This window comes from Pelodiscus sinensis, chromosome 14, assembly GCF_049634645.1.
Source record: "Pelodiscus sinensis isolate JC-2024 chromosome 14, ASM4963464v1, whole genome shotgun sequence".
NCBI lineage: Eukaryota > Metazoa > Chordata > Testudines > Trionychidae > Pelodiscus > Pelodiscus sinensis.
In genome coordinates this window covers 43153991-43174787 of record NC_134724.1, presented here as the reverse complement: position 1 = coordinate 43174787, position 20797 = coordinate 43153991, and the positions used below count along the sequence as shown (strand labels likewise).

Below are 20797 nucleotides of genomic sequence, written 5' to 3'. Positions count from 1 at the left end.
GTTTCCCTCCAGGCGCTGGGCGCGTGTGCTGAGTGGCTGGCCTTGAGCATGTGCTGGCTGGTGTGTGTGTGTGCAGAGTGGCCTGGCTGTGAGGTCGCGCTGGAATGCGGCACAGAGCGGCCCGGTGCAGAGTGGCTGGGCTGAGCGGTACTTGCAGGAGCCGCATTTTTGTAATCAAAGAGCCACATGCAGCTCATGAGCCGCGGGTTGGCCACCTCTGTACTAGAACCCACCTAGGAGGTGCTTATTGCCTGTGAGGCTCCTACCAGCATACACATTGCAGATACCTTGTACCACCGCTACTCACTCAGGGTAAACTTTCTACTGCTGACATTATAACTTGGGACTGAATCTAGACTGAAAAAGCATTACGGATCAGTATTAGGAAAGAACAAACCACACCGGCACTGGGCCATCCAGGATAAACAAGAAAAGTAAATAATACTTAGCAAAATGTACGGACACACAAACTTTGTAATTAACTTTAAAAAAAAACTTGCAGAAGGAAGCAATGCAGCCTACTGCCCCCAATTTCCAGTGCACTGATAAACTGGCAAACTAGCTATTACTGAATATGACTCATCAAGATAAAAAAAATGTTAATTTAGTCAGAGCTGTTGTCAAGTCACTGTTTAATGTTATTTTCTATATTTGCTGTGATAAGCATTAAAATTTGCACGTTGGTTGATAAATCATTGTTTAGCAATGTCTAAAGGGTCTAGTAAGTAGTTTGAAATTGCCACAGTGTAATAAATGGTTATTTGATAATGAATGAAATTGTTTGAAAATACTGTTAAAATGTCAAGTTTTAACACACAGATCATTACTCAAAAGGAATGCAAACATGGAAACCATAGTGACACCATAAATATACTGCCACAAATGCATTTATTTGTACAGGGCAAATAGTAGGTGCTCTATACAAACTAGCATAAATTGATACATGAAGTTAATTTCAATCTGTAAAAGTAATTGCATTGGTTTAACTTATTTAACTCTCCTTACAATAATATTTATTGCAGAGCAAGAAAGTAAAGAAATAAATGATGATAAATAGATAAAATACATAGGAAATGGGAATTGTTTTCCAATTTAATTACATTGTCACATAAAATTATCACACAAATACACCATGCTGACAGGAGGAATACATTATAACTCCATTATGCTATGCAGAGCAGTCTAGCTTCTGCTGGTGTTTATTGCATAAACATTTTGTTCATTTAAACTAATATCCATCTTTTCAACAACTATAGAAAGCTAAAACTCTTTTTACAAAGGAAGGCACCAAAAAATGGGCAACACTGAGTGCTTAGCTTATTGTCAGGCCAGTGCAGGGAGCCGAAGGGAGTAATATGACATCTTCTCCACTCAGTTGATGGATTTCTGCCTGCATGATTTTCCCTAGCTCCTTTGGACACCTAGGACTGTTTTTTAAACCCCTTTTCTCCCTAAGTTAGCCCTGCTCTTGTCAAGGGATTCTATACAGGATTAGGGTTCAAAAGGATGACAAGCAAGGAACCCATTAGAAAGCACTTAGCTTTGCCTAGCTGAGCACTATGTTCTGTACACAGTTCCCCAGCCAAACCACACTATACACTTTGGAGTTAGGAAAACTATTTTGATAAAAGTGAAACATTCTTTTTAAAATTATTGGTCTTTTAAAACTTAAAATGTATTACAAATTATTTAATTTCAAAAAGACATCTTGAACTGAATTCCACATTTCAGGAAAGATGTGGAGAAATTGGAGCAGGTCTAGATAAGAGCAACAAAACTATTAAAAGTCTAGAAAACATGACCTATGAGGGAAGACTGAAAGAACTGGGTTTGATCATTTTGGAAAAGAGAAGACTGAGAGGGGACATGATAGCAGCTTTCAAGTACCTAAAAGAGTGTTACAGGGAGGAGGGAGAAACATTCTTTTCCTTTAACCTCTGATGATAGGACAAAAAGCAGTGGGCTTAAGTTGCAGCAAGGAAGATTTAAGATGGACATTAGGAAAAACTTTCTAACAGTCTGGGTGGTTAAACACTGGAATAAATTGCCTAGGGAGGGTGTGGAATTTCCATCAGAGATGTTTAAGAGCAGATTAGATAAACATCTATTAGGGATAATCTAGATCAGGGGTGGGGCAAGGGGCCTCCATGGGCCAGATGGGACCTGCCAAGCCAGTGGATCCGGCCCACAGCCACCCTACTGCTCCTCTGCCCCCAGGCCAGTTGAGACCTGGGAATGGGAGAGTGCATGAAGTCTCTTTCCCCCCATCAAGGGCATGCGGTGACTAGAGAGAAACACTTGTCTTTTCTCTAGCTGCTGCATACCCCTAGCAGGATGGGGGCAGAGGGGCTAGAAACTTTGCATGTTCCCTCTGGCCCCAAACCCTAATTGGCCTGGGGTCAGGGTGAGTGCACGAGGTCTCTTCCCATTGCAGCTCCTAGAGAGAACCACTAAATGTGTTAAAACAGCTGGTGATTCTCTCAGGGGAAGGGAGACTTCACACGCTCCTCTACACCCAAGCCAATCAGAGTCTGTGGGGGGGAGCATGAGAAGTCTGCTGGCCTTGCCCTTTCTGCCCAAGGCCCCACCCCTTCCGGTGCTCCCTTTTAAAAATGAAGGGGCCCCCTTTTAAAAATTATTGCCCACCCTTGATCTAGATGGTGCTTGGCCCTGCCATGAAGGTAGGGTCCTGGACTTGATGACCTCTCGAGGTTCCTTCCAGCTCTAATATTCTATGAAGAATCAAAATATTTCATTCTGAAAATGCTGAAATGAGACAGTTCAACAGTGTAAAAGTGCTTCAAAATTCAGTGAAAATCAGCAATATTTTTCAAATGTTTTCAATAAGCTCTATTCATACTCACAGATTAAGTGGTCATTTAAAATAAAATATTCATCGTCACCTTCTGTTAAAAATATTGAAGGTCCATTAACTGTATGAGTATGATGATTATGGTTATTTTAATAGAGCTGTGTGAAACTTGCTGGGATCCAGACAGCTGAAGTTAAGTAGAAACGGTTCTCATGAATGTTTCCTTTAGGTTTGACTCATATGAATTTGCTTGTGGCAATTTTTGTTTGGAGATTCAGGTATAAACAAACTCAAAATGAAACTCCACTGAAATGAAAGAATTTCAGCAGTTGTCAGTCAGAAACATTCAGTCATGAACTCCAGGATCCTGAACTGATGCAAAGTAAGGCTTTTTGTGGCAGATGCCTAGCATGTCTGTGAAGGAGAAAATATGTTGCATTACTCACTACAGCTCTCTGCCCATCCTGACAATAATCTAAAACAACTCAGTATTGCCACTGTAAGGTCTGCCATGGAGCTGCTCTTTGCCTGCGGGACAGAACTCTCCCTCCGGCATAAATTAAACCACCCCCAAAGAGCTGTGTTAGCAATGTCAGCAGGAGAGCCTTTCTTGCCCACACCAGCACTTTCGTTGAGGAAACTTATGTCAATCAAAGGCTGGTTTTTTTCACAACCCTGACTGACAAAAGTGCTAGTGTAGACAAAACCTAAGTAATCCTGAGATACTAAATGATAGCAGAGAATTGTGTGATAGGATGAAAGAATTTTTCTGTTTCAGAACTTGAAGTCATTTAAAAACATTGAAGTATTGGGAGAGGGGAAGAGCAATTCTCAGAACTTTTTTGCATCAGTGCTTTCAGGTTGGATAGGCTGCAGGATAATTTAAAGTTTTATGTGTCTCTTCAGAATAAAGAGATGTTCAGATTTGCACTTATCTAGACAAAGCTTTCTACAACTCATATCTAAAAGTAAAAGGGTAATGCTACACCTTTCATGCATTAACCTTAACACCACAAGAATCAGGGTAACAAAACAACTACCCGTATTTATACTCCTCAAGTGAAAAAGGAGAAGTTGCATCAGTTCTTTAGAGCTTGAGTAATCACTATCAATATTTGACTCTGCATAGGACTGTCATCTCCACAAAAAAAAAAATGCAGAAATTCTTCACAACCATGCTCTAAAATTCAGGCTTATTCCAAGTCCGCCAAGTACCTTTCACGAGTTTATTTATTTTTATTATTTCTTTCTGTTTGTTCTTGGGCTCAGTTTCATTCTTATTGAAGTCAATGGAAGTTTTGCCACTATCTTCTAAGGAAACAGGATCGGGACCTTAGATTGTAGGTGAGTTTCTGAATTTTACAGTTTTTAGGTGCAAGATTAAACAAAGGTCTCCTTTAGAATTCTAGAGACAGCACTTCATGATTCATCAGTTAGATATACAGCTTTACTTTACATATGTACAACTGACATACTTGTACATATGTACAACTGACAAGATGGACAGATCAGACTTCATGGGTAGAGTATATAATCACACTTTCTTCCTCTCATATGTTTGCACAGGTACATGAACTTACAGCCCTTCATCCATAAGGGGAGATGATAAACATAGCTCTTCCTACAAGGACAAACAAGAGTGAAAAACAAATAGAAATCCAGCAAAACTTGCTAATGTTTCTGTTTCTAAAACATTAGATCATAAAGAATCAAGAGAGTGGGGAAATTCTGCAGTTTTTGCTTGTTTGTTTGAAGTCTTGACAAAGCAGGAAATTAGATAAAGGGACCTAGACATCAGAGGTTGCTAATGGGAGATGTGGCTTTTCACCTGTGGGGGCTATTATTTTCACCTCTATTTTGCATAAGCACATCATAAAGTCTATAATGACAGGAGAAAGGGTGCATATAGTAGTTCTGCATAAAGATCCCTTAAGCAAGTCAACAATCCATGTGAGCCAATTGGAACATTCACTTGCTTAACACTGAGGCTACGTCTAGACTTCAGGCATTTTGCACCAGAAGCTTTTTTCGGAATAGATCTTCCGCAAAAACTTCTTGTGCAAGAGAGCGTCCACACTGCAAAAGCGCATTGAAAAAGAAATGCGCTTTTGCGAAAGAGAATGTCCAGATTGCCTGGATGCTCTCTCACAAGTAAGCAGTGATTGCATGGACAGAATGGCCGCCAGGGTACCTGTGCTTTTTCTTCTTCTTGCACAAAAATCCCTCTTGCCTGTCCACACATGCCTTTTTGCGCAAGAGCTCTTGCACAAAAAGGTGTTCTTCCTCATAAAATGAGGATTACCAATTGCGCAAAAACCACCTCTGATCTTTTGATTTACTTGCGCAAAAACACACTTGAGGTGTGAATGCTCCATGAGTTTTTGCGGAAAAATGGTTGTTTTTCTGCAAAAACTCTGTAGTGTAGACATAGCCTTAGTGTGTAAAGACCTTGCCAAAGCAGTGATGGGAATTTACATCTAACTTTGTGGTTTAACATATGTGCACATCATGTCAATTGTGCAATGACTTCCATTTCCAGTCATCTTTCTTTTCTATGCAATAAATGACTTCTAGTTGCCACAGGTTGGCATGGTATATTGTACCTCTGATCTCTTGCCCTGATTTGTCAGCTGTGCATTGATTCAGATACAAGTAAGCCATATGTTAGTGAGCTAACTAACTCTTAAATGGCTTCTTATAGAATTTTAGCTGCAAGCAATTTTACAAATATTACAGATCTCAGATCTTCCTTTGAACTGCATAAGCCATAAATATGAATTATTCCTGTAGGTTCTGTATATAGATAATTCAATCTGCTTTAAAGATTCAGCAGCAACATATAAACATAATTATTTCCCAACCAGATAAGTGAATCACTTTAGCTAAGAAAACTTTATATTTTGAATCGCTCACATGATCAAGTTAAATATCCCCATCACTGTCTACATGAAACTTTTACTCTAATACATAGATAGATGTATGTACACATATACTCTCACTTCCAGATTTTACACAGCTTAACTGGATCAAGTTGTTTGAATAGGAAAGCATTGGACTGTCTTATAAATGAAAGGATAATTCAGTTCCATTGCTAAAAATCAAGTGTAAAGTTATTATGATTGTTTCTTGCTATCTGTGAGTAATAGCTCTGTAAAAATATTAATTTATGAATTGTATTGAGTCGGTGACCACCCAGCGCTTAATGGGAACTAGCAATTAGTGTATGTAAATCAGCTGAGCCAGAAGTATCTCAGTTCCTGTTCTGAATAGAGGAAGAGTTAATTTGTAAGAATACATGTCCCAGCCCCATCTGATTTGAAAAAGTCACGTTCTCGACTGCTGAAAATCTGAATACCTACAATATTTGTTGTGCATTTTATGATTACTCTTAATGCCCTTGCAAACACATATAATAAAATGCTAACAAATCATCATCCATTACCTAATTATATTTATCTAGACAGATAAAGTTGGGGGTGCGGGGAAGCCTACAATAAAAATATTGTTTCTCATTTGGCAAACAAAGACTAAATTTACAGCTTAATTATTCCTGGTAGTGCTGTAGGAAGATTTTTCTCTTAATCATACTCAGATCCTGAGATAATTTTTTTTGTGGTGAGGTTTAAAATGTGTATTGACTCCCAATTAAATCTACTTCCTCTCCAGTAGGGGAGTCACTAATGGGATTTAAATGTTTGTACGGCTTCATTGGGACCCACAGAGGGAGATTTCTGACATTGATGAAACACCTTTTATAAAGGCAAGACAAACACCATGCAACATAATGTTATAGCTGCCTTTGCGAAATTTTACTTACAGAAAAATATCAGAAAAATTTGTCTTAATTAACAAAATTACACAACTGAGTGTAAGAAAAATAGAGTCTAGGCCCACAGAGTCTTACTTGTGTGAGTAGCCCCACCGAATTCAGAAGGATCACTTATCTACAACTTGGCACTCATGTGAGTAAACGTTGCACCCTACATTTGGATCCATATATATCAATGCATCAAGATAATTTAGTTTGAAAGTTTCATAAAAAACCACAATAGACATTGTTACATCAGCGCTAGCCTATGGGCCTATAGTTGTGAGACCACAACCTTTGAGGGAGCTAGAAATGCAAAAGAGTATCTCACCTTTCATTTTTAAACTGAGTTGGTGTCTAGTCCTTTACTCTACCAAAATAGTCTACAAAATGTACATTGATTGAAAGGAACCAGAAATGTTTCCATTTCTGCAGCAGACTGCCAGTGAGGATAGATGTGGCTACAGACATGAAAAATATGTAAAATAAATTTGTACTTTGTCCCAGTGAATCATCTCATTAACCTGACTGCCAGTCCTTTGGACCAATGATACATAGAGTGCCCAGATCTGAGAGTCACCTCGTAACTCTCCTGCTTAAAGTGAGAAAAAGCTGGTGCTTAATTGGGTGTCAGCTCCCTGATGTCTTCATCTATGTCTAGACTATGGGGGTTTTCTGGGACACTGGAGGTATCCTGGGAAAAACTCTGCAGCGTCCAGGCAATACGTCTGCTCTTCTGCTTCTTTTTGCAGAAGAGCAGACACAGTCTTTTGGAAGCCCTGTCTTCCTCCTCCCACAAGGAAGAAGGACTCTTCTGAAAGAGGGTTTTTTCCCAAAATTTGACCCAGTGTAGATGGGCCAAATTTTGGAAAAGCCTCTTCTGAAAAAAACTATCAGAAAAGGGTACGCAAATTGCAAAGTGCGATTTGTGTACCTTTTCCCAATAAAGCCCCGTAGTGTAGAGATGCCTCCAGCCTGTTAGTCACCCAAACAACCTCCTTAGAGCCATGCTAGTTCTTACTTTGCTTTGCAGGTTAATAAGAGTTGCACCTAGTCCCCAAGTTCCTTTGAAGAGTCATATCTATCCCATCACTGCCATTCACTGAAATACCAGGTTTGTACCAGGGACAGTGCACACACCAACTGATTTGAGTCCACTGAAGAATATCGCCTATATAGCATCACAGCACTGAGATATATTTATAGTGAAAACAACCATAAGTTTATCATCAAAGGCTAAAATTTAAGAGATAGTGAATAAGGATAATGGAAACACATGCTACACATAAAAACAAGGACAATATACACTTTCTAGAGACTAAACTGAAGTATAACAGGCTAACTACATGTGCTGCTGCTGCTGCTGGTGGTGCTGCCTTCAGAGTTGGGCAGTTGGAGAGCCAGCAGCAGCAGCGCAGAAGTAAGGATGGTAGGTATGGTATTGCCACCCTTATTTCTGCACTGCTGACTGCAGAGCTGGGCCCTCAGTTAGCAGACACCATTCTTCAGTGGCCTACCTCTGAAGGCAGTGCAGAAGTAAAGGTGGCGATACTGTGACTCCCCTTAAAATAACTGCGATTTCCTGCAACTTCCTGTAGGGTCAGACCCCTAATTTGAGAAATTCTGATTTCCCCTATGAAATCAGTATAATATAGAGTGAACGTACACAAAAGATCAGATTACATAGGAGGGCCTCAGATTTCATGGTCCATGATGCATTTTTCATGGCTATGAATTTGGTAAGGCCATAGTTGATATTCATTTTATGCAATTATGAAAACTTCTGAATGATACCACACTGCAAGGGCTAGCTGACCAAGTTACTAAATTCACTGCCCTCAAAAGACATGGACCCGAATCCTGAGGTTCTTAATCTTCATAAATGCAGGCTCCCATCAGACTTGAAAAATCCCAGTACTTTTAAAGACAAGTGAACACTGAACTAAAAACCTCAAGATTTGGCTGAAAAGGATTAAGAAAATCATCTGACAGTCTTGGTACATCTAAGGGACCCAACCCTCTGGTGTCAAGTAATACACAACTAACAAGCAAACAAAATAATTAACCATCACCATACAGAAGCATCTGAGCCATGCAGACAAGAGTATATGTAGTCACTCAGGAATAAAGATGAGAAAGTCAAGGGGTCTGGGCTATCAGCATGCACAGAAGGGAAGATCAAGAATTTACCACCCAGTTACAGGAGTAATTTCATTGTAGATTTACAAGAGCAGGCTGGATTTAGAAGAACACCTCAAATAGTGAACATTTCTTCAAGAGTCCTGTTTCTGCAGAAAAGGTTGTGCCAGATAGTATGACTAACAATATCTGCCTACATCATGGAGGTTACATGTTATATTACATGTTTGGGAAGCTCTTTGAGTTTCTTGTCTGAAAAGTACTGTAGAAGTACAGAGAATTGATGTTGTAATTCTCATTGTTAAATGGAAACTGGATATTGGAAAATGAGATTCAAGTCCTTTTGTGGTGAATATACACTGGATCATGCCATCTGAGCTAAAAAAAAAAAGCTTCTTCACCATTTTAGAGAGACTCATAAAAATTCTTCTGGCAGATTTAAAAGGTAAAATTTGCTATGTTTATATTGATGATATAATCATTTTCTCTTAGGACTTGGATCAGCATTTAGTTAATATAACAGCTGTACTATGAAAATTACAGTCTCCGGGCTTATTGTAAATCTTAAAAATGAAAATGCTGTACTATATAGATTAAATAGTCTGTGGCACATTATGTGGGGAAAAAATAGCTGTAGACCATAAGAGTTGTAGTTATTTGTATGCTTCCTGTGCCCTGAAATATGAAGCAAATCCAGCCTACTCTTGGTTTTACAAATTGGTATCATCTACATACTGTAGTTCTCGACTCTTGAAGAGCCTCTTAATAGTGGTTTTTTGGGGGATGATACCTATCAAATAGATAGATGAGCACTGAACAGCCTTAAAAACCTCTTAAAACCTGACTAATTATTAATCCTGTGAGAGTTGGGCTTTCTGGTTATATATTTATTTGTATAAATGCTGCATGAAGGTCAGTTTATCAGGCTTGAGAAGTTTCTGGTTCAGGATTCTGACAGTCATTTAAACTGAGCTGACTGCCCCCGACCATCCCCTTACGGTAAGGGGTTCCTTTTTTGTGTCCTTCCCTTGTTTTTCCCTGGACTCTTCAGCAAACTCCATGGCCTCTTTCAATCACAACCCTTCTTAAGATCTGGGATTTTTATTAAATTAACAACATTCTCAAACAAATACAACAATCTTCCATGCAGACTTAAATTGAGAACAGTCTCTCTTTCCTGAGGAACCGTGCCTTCCTTAGGAACCATTGCAGGAGGCCTTCTTTCCCTGTTGCTTCACTCTGCAGACCACTCACAGCAGCTTCCTGTTGCCTCTTACCCTAGGATCACCTTATCCAACCCAGGTGTAGGTTGGCCCGTAATTAGGTGTGGCTTAGCCCCAATTTCTACAGCCCAGGAGAAGCCACCCTGTTACATATCCTGCTCCCCTCCTTAGAACCTTGTCTACCTCAGGGCAAGTTTTACAGTCTTTATTTGTTTTACTTTAGCTCTTGCCCATTTGCTTTGCAGAGCACAAGCCCTCTAGTTCTTCCTGTAGCTCACTAATAGTGGTGAGCTGGAGATCTCTTTCTTCTGAAGTGGCCTGATATTCCTCAGCAAACTCACCCCTTTCCTTCAGGATCAGCTGCCTAGCAGCTTCTTCCAAAGCAGCCAGTTCCTTCACATACCACTCCTTTGCAGAAAGCAAACCATTAACATTCAGCAGGTTTACACCCTTTTCACATCCAGTAACTTCAGTACCTCCACATTCTCAGTGTTTCCATACACCTGTCAGGACTAGTCCTCTCTCCAAATTAATGTCCTTTATCCAAGAGTTAAACAGCTTGGTTTTCTCCTCCTTGACATTGTGAATAACCCTACTGAATACCTGTAGGGACAGCTGTGGCTCTCTCAACGTCTTCTGTCTACTGCTCTGCCTTCCAGATGTCAGCCCTTCACTCATCCAGCTTTCTCCATCCCATGCATTCATCATTCCTCCTTGATGGGAGATGGTTTGCAGGATCCATTGACTACATCAATTGGAACAGGGCCATCTGGCACTTAGGCACCCCTGCATAGCCACAGGTGTGCCTGCTGTGCCTTGCCCCTGTTTTCCCTTCACCAGGGCCCCTTCAACAAACTCTTCTTATGGTGTTTATTAAATTAACAAAGTTCTCAAACAAACACAATCTTCCATCTTGCTTCACCTGGCAACAGCATCTCTTTCCTGGGGAGCTCTCCCTTCTGTGTGAACTCCTGCTGGAAACCCTCTCTTTGCAGCTTCACTCTGCTACCTTTTTACCCTGGGATGGCCATAGAAGCTCTGAAGCAGCCACCTCTTCTGGGGATATATCTGCTCTGTAAAGTACCTACCTCTTTCAGGACAAAGGCTCTTCAGGGCACATATCTTTGACTTGAACAGCTTTTCAACTATAGTCTTATTTACAACCATCTCTGTAGCAGTTCCTGCTCTCAGGAGATCCCAGTTTCCTGAGGCTGCTGCTGGTGCCTGGAGAAAAGGGAATTTGGAGCTAACGTGAGGCAGCAGAAGTGGGTAAGGTGATCCATCCAGGAAAGTTTGATACACACACTTTTATCCAGATGCCAGTCTGCATCTTTAGGAGCCTACATACTTATAAAAATATGGCTCTAAGACACTGCTTTTGAAAATTGTAACCCATGGCATTTTTGTTCTTGCATCTACATATCATAAATAGAAATAGTTAAAGCCCTGATCCAGCATTCCTGGTCTGTGCAGGCATTAGGGGAACTGTATAGAGAGCAGCTTGTGGGGTCAGCATCTATGCATATTTTTGAGTGCTATGTCTGCAAATTAGATCACAACTGAAAATCTTCTGCAAGTCTGCTGAAGGAGCTTATTTTCCTGATGTGATAAGAAGTTTTTTTTTTAAAGGCAAGGCCAACAAATTAGCTTATTTCATCTGTCAGTGCTGATAACATCAATGTATAGCAAGATTTTGGAGCATTACAGTTTGATATATGCTGACCATCATGGTTCATGGACCAGTGAAAGAGCAGTTTGGTCTGAGATACAGATAGTGTCTTTAAATTTAACTTTAAAAAATCTTAATATGGCACTGGATACATTTAAACATGCTACTTTCTATGATAAAATACACCTAGACACAGATCATTGTAGATGAAAGGCAAATCTGTCCCCATGTCATCAACAAAACAGTACAGTCTGTCCACCTCAGCATATTGCTGGAGGCTTCTGATGGAAGTTATTATAGTGATCATTTTTCAGGAGCAGGACGTGGAAATGACAAATAATTTAGGGAGCAGCATGCACGGCCACAGCCTCAAAAATATCAGCACTTTGTCAGTATGTAGGAAGGTTAGCGTCCACTTCTATCAACCACATGAGTAAGTTCCTTAAGTCCTTGATCCATGATGATGCATACAAAAATTTGCCCTGGGCTTTGTTAGGTTATGCTTTTATACAGCGTGATGATCAAATATATGAGTCCTACACAACATGTCTTTATACTTCAGATTGTAAACTTTTTTTTAAAAAATTGGAGAACTAGATATTTTCAGACACTTTGACCTACAAGCAATTAACAAGTATTTTGTGATATTTCTGGTCTTTATCTTCTAGTTGAAGTGTTTAGAGATATTCATCCTATACCACTACAGAGGAATTTACTGCGTAGCTGAATTTCCTAGTCCACTTTAAATCAGTCCAGGGCTAACTGAGTAAAAACTTTTCATTCAATTCATATGCCATAAAGGGAAGACAACACACAGAAGGAAAGGTAATTACTCTTCATGAAATCTTGTAGCTTGTTTCATTTTACATAGACATTTCAGTGGGGCTCTAGTTATGCTTGAAGAAGCATTTAGTCAAGTCCATGTAATTGATGAATCTTTCTATCAAGTCAGGACCATTCCCTTGGCCCCAAGGGTGTTTTACAGGTAAGATCTATTGTCACTGTTGTATTCATTCTTATGTGATTGCAGAAAGCTAACGGAAAGATTGAAAGCCTTGGTGCTAGGCAATGCAGGTGGGATTGTTTGACAAGACAACATCAACAGAAACTCTTCCTTGTGATTGGAAAGAAACAAGGCACCCAAGAGGTTTTTTGTGCATGTTGAGCACAATCCTGAAGTCCTTACTCATTTTTTTTTCAGGCAAATTCCCATTGGAGCCTGTGGTAAATAGTATAAAGGCTGAGGGCAAAATTCTCCTCTCTGATCTGCCTCTAACCTCTTACTCCTTTACAGTGGATCTGATGCATATTTGATGCTCATTCTAAGCAGACAACTTTCAGTCTGTGCAGTGAAGGAGTACAGAACATGCAACAGAAACTGACACTGGGAACCAGAGATGCCCTAGACAGGTCAGAGGAGAATGTTGTCCTTATGGACTTGGTATGTTTCCATATTACAGATTAGACTAGATTCTGCATCCTTTCTGTAGACAAGTCTCTCACAAAGAAGTCAGCAGGAGCAAGGACTACAGGACTGGGATTTTAGGGAAATAATCTAATAATTTAACAGTCAGAGAAAATGGAAGACATTTTGGCACTTGTTTACTTAATTAATGTTGTGATTGATGGGAGTGCGCCTGTCGGATGCATTACGCAGATTAAACACAGCATCACATTAAATCAAATCCACAGTGGATGGAACAAGCAGCACCCCCTACATACACTTACATCAATCCTAAGTATATCTACAGTGCTTGAACCATGCTTGAAGATCAGAAACTTAGGCTCAGGTGGACCATCTGAGGGAGCCAGATCTGCTATATTTTGCATACTCTAGATCAGGGATGGGGAATATATTTTGGGTCAGGAAGCTGGGGACACTGACCCACAGAAAAATCAGTCCAGGGCCACACACAAATGAGAAGCAGCACACACACACACACACACACACACACACACACACACACACACACACCCATCCTCACTGACGTGGCCCCAAGGAGAAAGACACTCCCTACATTCACCTCACACATCAGAGCCTGGGGGGGCCCAACCTAGTAGATTTTCTGTGATCCAGCCCCATGGTGGGGCAGCAAGGGGGCTAGAGTGCCAGCACAGGCTCCCCAATGCTAGGGGGGCCCTAAGCCTCAGGGGGCCAGATCCAGGCAAGCTGGGGCCACATCCAGCCCTGAGCCTGCTTTAGATTATGCTTCTGAGCAGCCCTCATGGGCTTGCTGTGGTGCATTTTACCCCATCAAATGCCAAAGGCATGGGTAAAATTGTGGGGATGGTGGACAGGTTTTTAATACATTATAAGCATATGACTTTTAGTTGACACACTCAGGGTCTAGACCCTGCAGGTAGCAAAGAGAAAGTTTAAGCCCCGCTCCAATAAACAGTTAAACCAACTGACTGCATGTCTATTTTACTATGAGAGCATGTAGGGGAAAGATCTTGCAGGAAAGCTTGAAACACTTTCAGAGTAATCATCATTACAAGTTGTTATGGTTATGAAGGGTGTGCGTGTGTGTGTGAGACTTCAGCATCACCTCACAATAGGGCAGTGAAGCAATCAGGCGGCAGGTGCTACCTCCCCAATCAAGCAAGCACATTATTAATGCCCAACCCAGGTTAAAACCAGACAATGATGAACCAAAGAAAATGGGAACTGCTTGAAATTTAAAAGGAAATCCCAGTCTACAGCAGCTGAGAAAGGAGGGTATCTATCATGAGTAAGGAAAAGGCCTACAATCCCTTTTAAAATGGAAGAGGTTTAAACTGAAGAGCGTCTATAATTTGGGGAGGGGAGTTTTGAGAAAGGAGACTGCTTGTGAACATAGGGTCCCTCTTGTAGCTGGTGCACTGGGAAACTGTTTTAAGGCAATAGCTAACTCCTATCAGAAAAGGGATTTATCTGATAAGAAAGTATAAAGCCAGGGCTGGCCGTACCATGAGGCGAACTGAGGCGACCGTTTCAGGTGCCAGACTGGGAGGGGGGCCCACTAGGACCCAGAGTGTAGAAAATTGCGTCTGCTGCTGGTGCATATGTATTTCTCTGCTCTAGATACACAGAGATGGTGGAGTGCTGTGCTAGAGGAAGGAAGGCACAAGAGACATAACAGGCAGGCAAGAGAAAAGGTGGCATGGTGGCGTCATTTGAGCTCCCCGCCTCAGGTGCCAAAATGTTGTGGGCTGGCCCTGTATAAAGCTTCATATTACATCTTCATATTTGTTTTCTGTGTCACTTGTATATATTTGCTTCCCCCTTATTATGTCATTTTTTACTTGGAGCTTTTTCTATTAAATCAGCTTTAGTTTTACTGTAAGCAGGTCTCTGATACCTAAACTGTGTGGATGCTAAAGTGAGCTGAAAACTTGGCACAGCCAAGCCAAGCGGCACAGCCATGGGTACATGCATGGCCCCACAGTACGCTAACGTCTTTATGGCTGACCTAGAACAATGTTTCCTCAACTCCCGTCCCCTCTTACCTCTTCTTTACTTACGCTACGTCGATGACATCTTTATGATCTGGACGCATGGCCAAGAAACACTGGAGATATTCCACAGAGATTTCAACAACCTACACCCCACCATTAACCTCAGCCTGGACCATTCCACACGAGAGGTCCACTTCCTGGACACCACAGTACAGATCAACAATGGAAAATTAGACACCACTCTCTACAGAAAACCCACTGACTCATACAGTTACCTACATGCTTCCAGCTCCCATCCAGAACACACCATACGATCCATCGTCTATAGCCAAGCCCTTCGATACAACCGCATCTGCTCTAATCCCACTGACAGAGACCAGAAGCTTCAGGATCTCTACCAAGCATTTATAAACCTCAACTACCCACCCGGAGAAATAAAAAAGCAAATTGAAAGAGACAGACGAATACCTAGAAACCATCTACTTCAAGACAGACCCAAGAAAACCAACAATAGAACACCACTTGTCATCACCTACAACCCCCAACTTAAACCTGTCCAACACATTATTAATAAACTACAGCCTATACTGGAACAGGATACCAAACTCCAAGAGGCTCTGGGAGACAGACCCATAGTCTCCTATAGACAACCACCTAACCTCAAGATGATTCTTACCAACAACCACAGGACATACCACACTAATACCAACCCTGGTACCTTCCCTTGCAACAAACCCCGTTGCCAGCTTTGTCCACATATTCATTCTGCTGATACCATTATTGAACCTAACCAAGTGAGTTATAAGATCAAGAACACATATTCCTGCGCATCCAGAAATATAATTTATGCTATCATGTGCCGAAAGTGTCCGTCTGCTATGTACATTGGACAAACGTCTCAGACACTTCGCCAAAGGATTAATGCCCACAAAACAGACATTAGACAGGATCACAAAGAAAAAAGTTTCTTGTCATTTCAACCAGAAAGGACACAGTCTCAACGACTTAACTACCTGCATTCTGCTACAAGGACCTTTTACATCTGCACTTGAAAGGGAATTCTCTGAACTGTCATTCATGCTAAAATTCGACACTCTCCGGGGGGGATTGAACAAAGACCCCAACTTCCTTACCCATTACAAAGATCGCTTCCCCAATTATCACCTCTAATATCATTAGCTCACAGACATTTACCTTCCTTCCCCCCTCCTCCCCTGCATCCTCCTTCTGTTCTGAAATGTAATTTGTCCTTTTCATATGTGTTCATTTTTTTAATTGTATCCTTTGGTATATATGGTTGTGACTATTTTCTTCCACTATTTGATCTGAGGAAGTGGGTCTGGCCCATGAAAGCTCATCATCTAATAAACCATCTTGTTAGTCTTTAAAGTGCTACATAGTCCTGCATTTTGCTGAAAACTTGGGGGATTGTTTCACAGCTTCAGGGGTGACAAACTAGAGAGGAACTATCCAAGTCTCTGGTAAATATAACTCTGGGAGTATATATTTGGGGAGACCCACACTGGAAGGGTTGTTGCAAAAGAGTAACTAGGTTGGTGAGATCGTATACTTGTGAGCAGATTTTCTGGTGTCAGGGAACGGATCCGAAGTTGCACAGCATAAAGGCCCCCAAGGTTACATGGCAGGTGGTAACAAGGAAACTTTCAGAAATGCTGGTGGATCCTAGAATGTCATAATAGTAATGACTGCTGAATGTGCTTGTGTGCTTACCAGAGTAAGTTGCATGTTTCCAGCAAGGTCCTGTTGAGCATGGAGTTTTTAAACTCCTATTTGAGCATTGTGAAGTTAGATATTATCTTTTGATGGAATATGCATAGTAAAGATAGAAATGGATATGTTGTCAGGATGCCCAATGTACCGATTGGGCGATGGAGGCTTATGACATCTTTCGATATAAATAAATTATGCACTAATTATACAAACGCACCAGCTTGAAGTTAGAACCTCACATTTTCACAATCTTGCCACAAAACCTTGGACACCACTTCTTGTTTTCTCTCGTGATTCTCATTTCCCCTTTCTTGTTCTCAGGCACATTCCCTTGTATGTCATTTGGAGTTTGACTAGCAACAAGTGAATCAGAATGTCATAATTAAGCCACTGCTCTTTAAAAGTCTCATGTGGTCCAGTGACCTACAGACGTATACTTGCAGGAACTCTTGATAGGGATACCCACACTGGACCAAAGGATATAGAACCAGACAAATAGTGGTCTACTGGCCCTCGAGTTCAACTTAATCCTGGTAAAGAGGTTAAGCTATAGAAAAACACAAAAGCAGCATTCCAGGAAACAGAATGCTAAAATGGAATAGGGCAGCCTTGTTCAAGTCTAAGTAATGACTGATGTCATGGAAAGGTTTCAGATTCATATAGATGAAAAGAGAAACATAAGAACATAAGAACAGCCATACTGGGTCAGACCAAAGGTCCATCTAACCCAGTATCTTGTCTTACGACAGCGGTCGATACCAGATGCCCCAGAGGTAGTGAACAGAACAGGGACTCATCAAGTAATCCCTCTCCTGTCACCCATTCCCAGCCTCTGACAGAGGCTACGTCACCATTCCAACCCATCCTGGCTAATAGCCACTGATGGACCTAACCTCCATGAATTTATCGAGTTCTTTCTTGAACCCTGTTAAAGTCCTGGTCTTCACAACCTCCTCTGGCAAGGAGTTCCACTGGCCAACTATGAACTGTGTGAAGAAAAACTTCCTTTTGGTTGTTTTAAACCTGCTACCTATTTATTTCATTTGGTGACCCCTAGTTGGAAACAATGAAGGTTTCCTCTTTTTAAAATTTTGTAAGTCTCTATGGCCGTGGAGTCCAACCACTTCTGACGCAGCAGCCACTATAGTGGTTACTGGTATAACGAATTAGCCACATTATTCTGAAAATGTAAATAATATAGTGGCTACTGCTATAGCCAGCTAGCCACACCAACCATTCCAATAGCCACATGTGACTAGTGGCTAGCATGTTAGACACCACAGCTCTATTGTAATGACTTTTGATTAAAGCAGAGAACTAGGTATCAGGACTTGTGGGCTGTATCTTTGAGGTTTTTTCCATTTATTAATTTTAGGGACTTAAATGAGTTTTGGTTAATGAAATTTACCATTAAATTGCTGTTGAAAGACTCAGTTGGGCTTTATTGATTTCAGTGGAGCTACTCTGATTTTGCCAGTGGACGATCTGATGTAATATTTAAAAATGGATTTGAGATCCGTAGATGCAAGATTCAAGAGAATTCAAGGTAATATAGTGATATAAATGTTAAATTCTTGGGGCTCAGTCAATACTGTTTCTTTCCAATGAGAGAGATTCTAATTCTTCACCCTGGTTTAATACTTGAGCATCTGCACTGATGCAGTCTTGCCTTGTAACTAACTCTCCAGCTACAATTCATGCAATCCCTAACACTAAATAAAACATTCACAAGAGAGTGATCATGACACTCTGGATTTCCTGCTTCAGAAGAATATGAAATGTTGATGTCTCGGTGTCTGGAATTTTGACTTATCTGTCACCATGAGTTCAGTAGGTGAATTGGTCTGGGGTCACGAGCCTAGTGATGTTTATAAGACATAATTTGAACTTCCAGCTCCCGATGGCTGTATTTCAAAGGCTAGGTGCAATACACATTCCATGAAGATAGTGATAAATTTAGGATCAATGGGTGAAAAAAATCATCTGTCTTCAAGTGATTTGCACAAAACATAACGGGGAAAAAAATGTGCCATCACTGTCAATGGAACGAATATTCTATCAAAATTGCCATCACATTCCCATGTATTGAGATTAACTTTACCTGCTGAACATTACAAAATTTATTTCAGTGGCCTATGACCACCATATATCAGCATCCGACCCCTATCTATATAATACAATAAACATGATCTTAAGGCTCTCTTAGAGGCTGTCTGTGAGATGTATATTTGCTGACATATAACCTGACTAAAGCCAAACATCATTACCCCTGTGACTGATTGGAGGGCAGCCATAACTTAACAGTTTTATTTCCCTCCTGCAGCTGAGCTTCTTGACCATGCTAGCTGAGCCGACATGGCATTTCAAGTCCTGTTATCAGCTCAATGGTTCTCTTGGTTAAAAAAAAAAAAAAGCAGCACCTCTTCATTTAGCCTCTCCATCTTGATCATTACTGATGGGCTATCAAAAATTTCAAGCTGGTTGAGCAGTTAGCTGAAGGTTAAATAAATTCTGCCAGGTTGTTTGCATGATTGTACCCGAGCGGAAGAATTCCAATTTGAAGCACATTTCCTTATGACTGCTCCTTAGGAAGTACTTGGAGAATCAAATATAGCATAAAAAGAAGTTTGGGAAAAGAAATTGCAGTTTAAACAAGAATGGTAAGGTGGGGGAGGAAACAATTCTGCTTTAAAATTTCAGAAAGGAAATCTAAAGAGATAGAAAAGAAATTCAATCCTTTCCTTTCCTTTTGTTTATTTTATACCAGTTTAAGTGAGAGTGGCAAAAAATGGTTGTCAATAATTATTGAAATTACAGCTTCGGTGAGGATTTGGCCAAACAACTAGTTTGTGGATTGTTTGTCAAAGTTAACTTCAGATGCCTGCTGTCCAAATGAATTAATCATGACTTTAAAAAACAGCCATATTATCAGAGCCAAAGAATGACATACGTGAGCAGAGACTTCTATATGAAATGTGATCTGTAATTACTTTGTGAGCTATCATCTTGAAAACTCAGGGAATTATCTGCATAATTCTCTGAGCATCCAGATGAATGTGTACACCAGTATATTACTGATACGGAGAACTTGAGTCTCCTCTCATTTGCTCCAGGTATGCCCTACTGTAATCACATCAATATCAATGGAATTACTCCTGATATACATCTGGGAAAGAGTCAACTCAGGCATTGGAATGCATTTTCTCACATTGAGTTCCAAGGGTGTCATGGTGCAACCAACATGTTGCAAATGACTGAATTACATAAAATCTATATAGTTAAATCTGTCTTAACAGGAAATGGCCTCTATTAAAAGTGGAGCAGAGTTGTGCTCAGTAAATCTTGGGGTACTTTGGAATTATATACTGAGGGTATGTTTACACTACAGAGTTTTGTCGGAGAAACAGCCGTTTTTCCGACAAAACTTGAGGAACGTCCACACTGCAATTGCGTTCTTCCGGTAGAAAAATCAAAAGAACAGAGGGGTTTTTCTTTCATTGGTAATCCTCATTCTATGAGGAAGAAGCCTTTTTGTGAAGGAGCCCTTTTGCAAAAAGGCGTGTGTGGACAGGGAAGAGGGAGTTCTTTCAGAAGAAGAGGAAAGAGGAAAAAGCACAAGTGCCCCGGTGGCCATTCTGTTCATAGCAATCAAAGCTCACATGCAAGAGAGCTTCCATTTAGTCTGGACGCTCTCTTTCAAAAAAGCAGATTGCTTTTTCGATGCACTTTTGCAGTGTGGATGCTCTCTTTTGGAAGAAGTTTTTTTTGGAAGATCTCTTCCGAAAAAACCTTCTTCCGAAAGAAACCTGTAGTCTAGACATAGCCTGAGAGAGGTGCCTACCTATCCTCCTCTTCCACAGCAGTTAATTATTCATCATGTTGCCGACATTTTCAGTTGTTTGCTACAATAAAGCAAGAAAGTGCCTTAGAAAAATCAGACCTGTGCCATAAATCTCAAGATGTAACAAGATATAACC

The 20797-nt window shown here is 40.7% G+C and overlaps 1 long non-coding RNA gene across 12 annotated transcripts in view; it reads left to right on the top strand.

Moving 5' to 3' along the window:
- The window catches only part of LOC106732941 (uncharacterized), a 65589-nt gene that overhangs the window by 18716 nt on the left and 26076 nt on the right, over positions 1-20797 (top strand). For 4 of the 12 annotated variants that reach the window (XR_012895860.1, XR_012895852.1, XR_012895862.1 and 1 more), the window contains exons 4-5: positions 12320-14383; positions 18275-18366. The exons of 2 other annotated variants lie outside the window; for them this stretch is intronic. This is a non-coding gene — a long non-coding RNA (uncharacterized LOC106732941). Of the gene's footprint in view, positions 1-4081; positions 4157-12319; positions 14826-18274; positions 18367-20797 lie in introns of all 12 variants that reach the window. 6 more of the 12 variants (XR_012895854.1, XR_012895857.1, XR_012895861.1 and 3 more) reach the window with 4 other exon arrangements.